Here is a 9,540-nt window from a genome sequence, read left to right as displayed (position 1 = left end):
GGGAGAATTGATGTGTGCGCACACACACACACGACAAGGCAAAGTGATAAAGGAGGCAGAGATTGGAGTGATAGCATTGGAAGCCAAGGAATGCCAGGGGCCACCAGAAGCTGAAATCAGCAAGGAAGTATTCTCCCCTAGAGCCTCTGGAGGAAACTCACACCTATGGACACCTTGATTTTTGCCCAGTGACACAGATTATGGACATCTGTCCTTCATAACTGTGAGAGAGCACATTTCTGTTGTTTTAAGCCCCTCAGTTTGTGGTGACTTGTTACAGCAGCCCCAGGAAACTAATGCATATGAGGAGGAAGGAAGGGCTGGTCAGGCATCCTAAACCACGGCTTCTAGAGAATCTAGGGGTACACATGGAGGAAATGAAGGCTGGATAGATGGAGGGTATGATTTAACGAACACGTTCTGCAGCAGGCACTGTTTGATGCCTATGAAATGCGAACGCTTACCCTTGAAACACAAGAATAGAAATACTATGTACTAAATGCTGCTATAGAGATTTTAAGAGGAAACAGCATGAGTAGATTTAGGTCTTCTTTAGGAAGCCTTGTCGTGTGAAGGCAGGAGTAGTTGGGAGATCATGAGCTTAGCACCTAAACAGAAATAGAAACCACCAGTTGCCTGGAATGAGTGGGTAAAGCAAACAAGGAAACTCAGCCAGACACTTTGACATGCAAACATATACACACACCTACACCCTACACTTTAAGGCATTATGATTAAAAAAAAAAAAATCTTGTTCTACTTCATAGCCTCTGGCTGTGTCTACATGAGGCCAAAACAATTGGGCAATTCAGTAGAACCGTTAGTCAAACTAAAAGTTCAGAGAGGCAACACACCATAGAGGTGTGACATGGCGATTTATAATAAATATATATTTGGTCTTCATCCCAGTTCCTAGGACAGAACTCCTAAAACCCTCATAATTTCTTAAGTGACGAGAGCCCTAAAGGTGAAAAGAGCATCCTTTATTGCTCATACACGGCCCTTTCAAACATTCTTGAGTTTATGTTGATGAGGTAACTTTTGAAAAGTCCCAAAGAATAGGGGGTTGGCTGCCGGGGGAACCAACATATGATTAGAAGATTGGAATTTTCAGGGGAAATTTTCTGGGGAGGGGAGAGGGGTTGGAGATTGATTCTAATCACCAATGGCCGATGATTTGATCAACCATGCTTACATAACAAAGCCACCATAGAAACCCAAAAAGACAGGGTTCAGAGAGCTTCCAGACTGAACACATGGAGGAGGGGCTGGGAGGATGTCACGCCCAAAGAGGGCAAGGAAGCTCCATGTCCATTTAGTGTAGTCCCTCCCATAACTTGCTCTAAGCATCTCTTCCATCTGGCTGTTCCTAAGTTGTATCCTTTTATAATAAATCAGTAATCGGGTAAGTAAACTATTTTCCTGAGTTCTATGAGCTGTTTTAGCCAATTATCTAACCGAAGAAGGGTTTGCAAAATGCTTCTGATTTATAGCCATTGGTCATAAGTACAGGTGACAGCCTTGACATGCAACTGGGTGTCTGATGTGGGGACGCTCTTATGGGACCAAGCCCTTAACCTGAGGGGTCTGCACTAACTCCAGGTAGATAGTGTCAGAACTGAATTAAATTGTAGGACACCCAGTTGCTGTCTGCAGAGAATTGCTTTGTGTGGGAAAAACATCCACACATTTGGGGTCCAGAAGTTCTGTGTGTGGGTAGCAGAGGAAAAAACAGTTTGTTTTCTTTTGTGTTTTTTTTTCCTATACAAGAGGAAAGAATATGGATTACTTACTCCAATACCTCCTCCCAGCTTATTGTACCAGATTATTGCAGATGAGGAGACAGGCCAGAGTTTGTAGGAATGGCAATGCATGCCCATATCACACAACTGAGTAGCAGACCAGAATTCGAATCTGGGTCTGTATGGCTTTCAAATGCATGGTTGTTCCAGCAGTATGCAGACTGAATGAATCCAGATGCTCATTGGATCTTCAGAAGCAGTCTGGCTTAGTCAGGGAACTAAGACATCTGAAAGGAGTAGGGCAAAGATCTGTTAAGAAACCACCCACCATACTAGAGATAGCCTGATTTCTTTAGGAAATCCATGGATAAGTGTCAGGGGAGCCATAAATGCTCTAAATTTTTTTGCAGAATTGGCATATGTTCATTTTCTGGGTGACAAAGACCTTACTTCTTACCAGAGTCTCAGGGTGTGTTCATCTTCCTACTCTAAACATAGGAAACCATGCCAGGTTTTATGAATAAGCATCCATCTTTCTAATGCCACCTGCCCATAGCCCAAAAATAAAAACAGTGCTTTGGGAGGAATCTATAACATTTGCATATAAATATGCTTGTTTTATTTTTCAGTTTAGGCAACTTCTGTCCAGGCAGTTCTGGTCCCAACTATGTATGAAATAAAGATACAAAGGTGTCCCCCCACCATGGAAATCAGGGTACCCTTAGCAGAATGAACATGAATGGATAGCTTGATGGTGAAAATAACAAGGTGTCCACTATATAAAGTTTAGTAAATCTGTAGAAAGTTGAGTGTAGTTCTAAGAAATTACTAAGTCATTCCGAATTACATAAAGACTTTATTAAAATTTTTTAGAGACTTGTGCCTCCCAGTTCTACTCCTTCCTCTGAAACTTTCTAAAGCTCTGGGATCCTTTCTCAGTGAAGTGTCAAAGGTTAATTTAACAGGGCAGCCTTATCCACGTTGGAGAAGTATAAAAAGGTAGGAGCAAGAAAGCTTGAATCAAGGTAACGCATAGATTTCCTCCTTACACACTTGTTCTGCCAAAACCCATCTGTGTTCGTCTGAGCTCTTCAGAGAAACAGAACCAGCAGGATAATATATGTGTGTGTGTGTGTGTGTGTGTGTGTGTATGCCACACATACAAACACACGTAAATATGGAGAGAAAGAGATTTTTAATTTATATATATTTAGGGAGTATAAGTGCATATAAGTGCAGTTTTGTTATGTTGGTATATTGCACAGTGATGAAGTCTCAGCATTCAGTGTAACCTTCACCTGAATAGTGTTTATTGTACCCAAGAGGTAATTTGTCATCCCTCACCCCCTTCCCATCTTTTGAAATCTTCAATGTCTATTATTACACTCCATGTGTCCATGGGCACACATTGTTTAGCTCCTATTTATTTGTGAGAACATGTGGTATTTGACTTTCTGTTTCTGAGTTATTTCACTTAGGATGATGGACTCCAGTTGTATCCACGTTGCTGTGAGAGACATGGTCTTATTCTTTTTTATGGCTGAGCAGTATTCCATGGTATATGTGCCATATTTTCTTTACCCAATTGTCCATTAATGGACCTTAGGCTGATTCCATGACTTTGCTATTGTGAAGAGTGCTGTGGTAAACATATGAGTGCAGGTGTGTTTTGCTATAATGATTTCTTTTCCTTTGAGTAGATACCCAGCAATAGAATTGCTGGATTAAATGGTGGTTCTATTTTTAACTCTTTGAGAAATCTCTGTATCATTTTCCATAGAGATTGTACTAGTTTACATCCCCACCAACAGTGTATAAGCATTCTCTTTGAGAGAGAGATTTGTTATAAGAAATTGGCTTATGTGGTTACAGCAGCTGAGAAGTTCCAAGATCTGCATTCAGCAAGATGAGGACCCAGGAGAGCTGATGATGTAGTTCCAGTCTGAGTCTGAAAGCCTGAGAAGCAGGAGAGCCGATGGTTTAATTTCCAGTCCAAAGGCAGGAGAAGACTGATATCCAGTTCAAGCACTTAGACAGGCAAAGTTTCTCCTTACTTGACCCTTTTGTTCTATTCAGGCCTTCAATGGATTAGATGAGGCCACCCCATATTAGGGAGGGCAATTTGCTTTACTCCTGATTCAGATGTTAATCTCATCCAGAAACATCCTGGCAGATATACCCAGAATAATATCTAGGTACCCCATGGCTCAGTCAGATTGACACATAAAATTAACCATTGCACCATCTGTTTACCCTACTATCTAAGCCCAGAGGAAGAGGGTCCCACTTCTTCCTAAGTGAATTTCTTTACCTGTACTCAGCCTCATTGTTCAACCCCAAAGCATTCTTGAGAATTGCCTAAACATAGAGAAACCAGCAAAGAGGAAAAGTGTAATCCTCCAGGTAACCTATAACTCTTGTGCAGAAAAGGCTATGGATATTGTAAAGGGAAAGCAAGTTTATAGATTGCAAGCAGATCAGCAAATATATGGCTTGGTAGAAAAAGTAAGACCCAGTGTTAGATCAGTAGGATGGCTATATGACTGAGCCATAGGGTACCCAGATATTATTCTTGGTATATCTGCAAGGATGTTTCTGGATGAGATTTAATAATTTATTTTACATTCTAAAATAGCTAGAAGACAATAACATGAATGTGTCTAGCATTAAAAAAAGACAAATATTTAAGGTGATGACTATCCAAAGTACACTGATTAGATCTTTACACTGATATGAATGTATGAAATTGTCACATGCATCCTGAAATTATATACGTCTATTGTGCATCAACTTAAAAATATTTTTAAAAATCTAATTAAATATTACCATAAGGATCCTTTGCATATAAGAGGAAATTTAACACAAAATGGCTTATGCCCAGAATAAATTGATGGGCTCATGAATATGAAAAATCCAAGAGAGAAACCTAGCATTAGACATCGCTGGATTTAGAGGCTCTGATAATGTCATCAAGAACTGGTCTCTCCCCTTCTCTTTGGTCTACTTTCATCTCTATTGGCTGCTTTTCCAGAGAGGCTCTCTTTGGGGTGACAAGATGCCAGCCAGGAATTCCAAGCTTATATTCTCACAAATGCAAGTCCAAGAGTTCATATCAAAGTCCTCAACATGACTCTACAGATCATGAACTGGACCCATGATCAGTCCTTGAACAGATCACTGTGGTCAAGAGGATGCTGTACTCCCACTGATCAAGCCTATGTAACATGTCACCTAGGGTATGTGGTTAGAGTCGGCCCCATCCAAACCCCATGGACGGAGTAGCAGACGGAAGACAGGGTGCCCTTAGCAGAATAAACATAAATGGATAGCTTGGTGGTGAAAATTACAGGATGCTCACTACATATTTTTTAAAAAATCTGAAGATATTTGAGTGTAGTTCTAAGACAGTGGTTCTCACTGGGGGAAATTTTGTTGGCAGGGGACATTTGGCAATGCATGAAAACATCTTTGTTTTTCATAACTGGGTGATGCTACTGGCATCTGTGGGGTAGAGGCCAGGGATGCTGCTAAAATCCTATGATGCACAGGACAGCCTCCCACAGCAAAGAATTATATGGGCCAAAAGGTCAATAGTGCTGAAGATGAGAAACCCTATCCTATGACCAAAAATGCTGCCAAGGATGCTGTGATCCATGTCATTAGATAACAAAAGATTTCTGTTCAGATATGCTGTGAATATTCATGTCCTTGCAGTTTGCAAATACCTGTTGGCCCATCACAATGAGAAAGAGGCCTCAGATCTTTCTCTGCTTCCCTTAACTCTTGAGCTAAACTTCCAGCCCCATCCATCTATATATCAGGAACTGTAATCGTTGAAGTGACCATTTTAGATCCAAAGCAATTAGGTGGGAAAATCCTAAAGGGCCTTTTATAAATCAAGATTATGGGCAAGAGTTAATACAACAGATGGTGGGCACTCACCCGCGATCTCCTCTGTGAAGATCAGCCAAATGGCTCCATGTATTCCACCAGGCAGTGCTTGGAGGAAGTTGCCTGCCCATCTGCACTTATTTTCCTTTTGTTCATAGTGGCTGATAAAAACAGCACCAGGATCTCTAGAGCCTCAGTAGCACATTCCTTGGGGCTTCCAATGGTATCCCTATGGAAATGATGTGTGTCATGGGAAGGCAGGTGAGGAACCTTGCAAGTCTTCTTTATGTTGTCAATTAGGATGCTTTTGGCTACCAGTGGCAGAAGGCCCTCTCAAGTTGTTTTATACAATAGGGCAATGTATTATCACAAATAAGTCCAGAGGTCCTGATTTTGTTTTGCTACAGATCTCCTAGCTTTGTTCTTCCCTGAAATAGTTACTGGGATCCCATCCAAGTACCACACGCTCAAAGCAAGAGGAGGGGCCTCATATCTTACAAATAAGATCTTTCCCAGAAGCTGTGTAGCACAGTCCCCTCATGTCTCATTGGCCAGGATTGAGCAACATGCCTGTCCTAAACCAGTTCCTTACAAATGAAATGGGATTACAATGATTGGGTTAGAAGCCTAATCACTTGGAATGAAATGGGTATTAGGTGTTCATGTAATGAGCACTGTTTCCACTTAGTAGAAGACAGATGCTGGCCCCTGGCAAACCAAAGTGGCAATTCATAAGGCTAGGAGTAAACAGGAATTTCTTTTGATGGTGATGTCTGAAACAGTTCCTCAAGGATGGGCATAATTAGAACAGTGAAGAATATCAGAGTTGAAAGAAACTTTATTTTTTGTATCTGATGTATGTCTTCATCTGTTAGCGAGTCTTTGGAAAAATAGCCCAATGCTCTCGGTCTCAATAATGCAATGGGCTAAGCCCCAAGATACCAAGGATGACATTTAACCAACCACTACATTACAATATGACAAAGACCTCAAATGTCCCAACCATAGATGGAAGGACCTCTAATGACCCTGGCTCACTTTGAGTGAGACAATTCTACATTTTAAGGACAGTCATTTGTAATATTCCATTCTAGGTACAAACTACCTTCTTCATGAGCAATGAGAGTTCATTAATGAAATAATGGTGGCAAAATCTTTGGAAGCTAAAAGTTTTAACATATTTGGTACATTAAAAAACATGTGGGCCAGGTGCTGTGTAATCCCAGTACTTTGGGAGGCCAAGGTGGGCGCATCACGAGGTCAGGAGATTTGAGACTATGCTGGTCAACATAGTGAAACCCCATCTCTACTAAAAACATAAAAATTAGCCAGGCATTGCAGCACGTGCCTGTAATCCCAGCTACTCGGGAGGCTCAGGCAGGAGAATCCCATGAACCCGGGAGGCGGAGGTAGCAGTGAGCCCAGATCTCACCACTGCACTCCAGCCTGGTGATAGAGCTAGACTCCATCTCAAAAAAATAAAAAAAGTAAAAAATAATGTGCAAACACAGATGAAAAACAATAACCCTAAAGAAGAAGCAAGCACATTTAGGAGCAATTAGCCATCCTTCACTAACTTATTACTAATCACTTAATCTATTCTCCCTAATTTTGATTTTTTACCTTGGAGATAGACCATTACAGATTTTCTCTACAGCTACACAGAACTCTTATCTGCTTGACATTAAGTCTCCTCCAGGTAATTTTCTCCTTTGAACTTTTTTATTGACAAACTCCGTGTTTGCCTTTCTCAGAGAAGAAGCTGCCTATGGGAGTCATGAGTGCTGCTTTGTCTCAGATCTTGTGTCTTTATTAACAGTAGGTTGCACATCATGGCCTCTTGTGGGGGTGGAGGGACATTTTAAGTGGAAATGATGGGTGGCATCTGTAAGCTGGACCATTTCACTGCCAGTGTGAGACTTTCTGGGCCTTTCTCTTCACTGCAAAAACCACCAACATTTAAGATGATGGCTACTCTATCAGTCTGGGTCCCAGAAGCTTGGGAGATATAGCAGAACCCTCACCATAGCTGTGGTGAGCATCTGGCTTGAGCAAAAAACATTAAAAGCACATTTTAAAATGAACCAATATCAGGTTGTTACAGATGTATGTTTAAAAAAAGAACAAATAGGCCGGGCATGGTGGCTCACACCTATAATCCCAGCACTTTGGGAGGCCCAGGCCGGTGGATCATGAGGTCAGGAGATCAAGACCATCTTCACCAACATGGTGAAACCCTGTCTCTACTAATATACAAAAAATTAGCTGGGTGTGGTGGCACGTGCCTGTAATCCTAGCTACTTGGGAAGCTGAGGCAGGGGAATTGCTTGAACCCAGGAGGTGGAGATTGCAGTGAGCTGAGATCACGCTGCTGCACTCCAGCCTGGGCTACACAGCAAGACTCTGTCTCCAAAAAAAAAAAAAAAAAAAAAAAGAACAAATAATTTTGGATGCTACTTGTTACTGTAGCATAACCTAGCCTATCCTAACTCCTAACTGAAACACCTTCCAAAATCCTTTTTGTGGCAGACAGTGGAGGCAGTATTGGGAGAAAAGAAGGTGTGGGGGAAGAAGCAGAAAAGTGGCAATGTGGAGCCTAGAGTGGCCCCCACAATCAGTCAGGCCTTGTGGGTGGGGCTTGTGACTTCTTTCTTAACTATAGAATATAGCAAAGATGATGGGGTGTCACTTTCATACTATATTATATTATGTCTTGTGCTTGAGAAAGTCAACCTTACTGGCTTTGAACAAGTACACCACCATGCATTATATTATGTCTTGTGCTTGAGAAAGTCAACCTTACTGGCTTTGAACAAGTATACCACCATGCATGAGAGGGTCTATGGAGAGAATCAGGTGAGGCAAGCAGCTGTGGGTGGTCTCTGGGAGCTCAGAACAGCAAGAAAATGGGACTGAGAGTCCTATAAGCATTGAAATGAGTTCTGCCAATCACCTGAAGGAGCTTGGAAGGGGATAGTTCTCATTTGGAACCTCTGATGAGACCACAGCCCCAGCCAACACCTGATCACAGTCTTTTGAGATCCTGAGCAGAGGCTTAGCTAAGCCAGGCCCAGACTCCTGACCCATGCCATTGTGAGATAATAAATGTGTGCTGTTATAAGCTGTAACTTTGCAGGAATTTGCTAGGTGGTAACAGAAGACTGGTGCACCCTATGAAAACATTTTCTAGTCAGAAGATTCCCCACTCTCTCGACATTGTTCATTCAATAGCTAATTACTGAAGATCTATAATGGGCCTGACATTGTTTTAGAAACTTGGGATTGAAAGGTAACTAAATAGACACAGATATTTGCCCCTAGCGTACTTACAATCTAGTAAAGAAAGGAGGGGATGAGGGACACAGACAACCTATAACATAATGAATAGAAACATTTCATGGTGTGTTCGGGTGCTATGGTGGGGAAGCAGAACAAGGTAAGGGAGGATGGTGATTGAGAGACAGAGAGGCAGAGTTAGGTTGCAGAATTTAAAGGATGGCCATGAAAAAAAATAAAAAAAAATAAAGGATGGCCATTGAGGTGAGGTTTGTAGAAGAGGACCTGAGACATGTGGTTATCTGGAGAAGAGAGTTCCAGTTAGAGGAACAGGTCCAGGCCAAAGTGCACCCAGTTTGTGTGAAGAAAAGGAAGGTGACCAACGTAGCTGATGTGAAGACAGCAAGGAAGAGAGCACTGGGAAATGGGGTCAGATAGGTCATGGGGTATTCACCATGTCGGGTTCTGTAGGTTCTTCATACCAAGTGAGCTAGCAGGGTTTACCTGAACCATGGCAGGGAGCAGAGACAGGGAGTGGCATGATATGACTGATTTAAAATTGTCTCTCTAGCTGTGGTGTTAAGGATAGACCATAAGAAGCCAGGCGTGGTGGCTCATGCCTGTAATCTTA

The sequence above is a fragment of the Gorilla gorilla genome, chromosome 19 (genome assembly GCF_029281585.2).
Source record: "Gorilla gorilla gorilla isolate KB3781 chromosome 19, NHGRI_mGorGor1-v2.1_pri, whole genome shotgun sequence".
Taxonomy (NCBI): domain Eukaryota; kingdom Metazoa; phylum Chordata; class Mammalia; order Primates; family Hominidae; genus Gorilla; species Gorilla gorilla.
Note: the sequence above shows the minus strand (reverse complement) of the source record.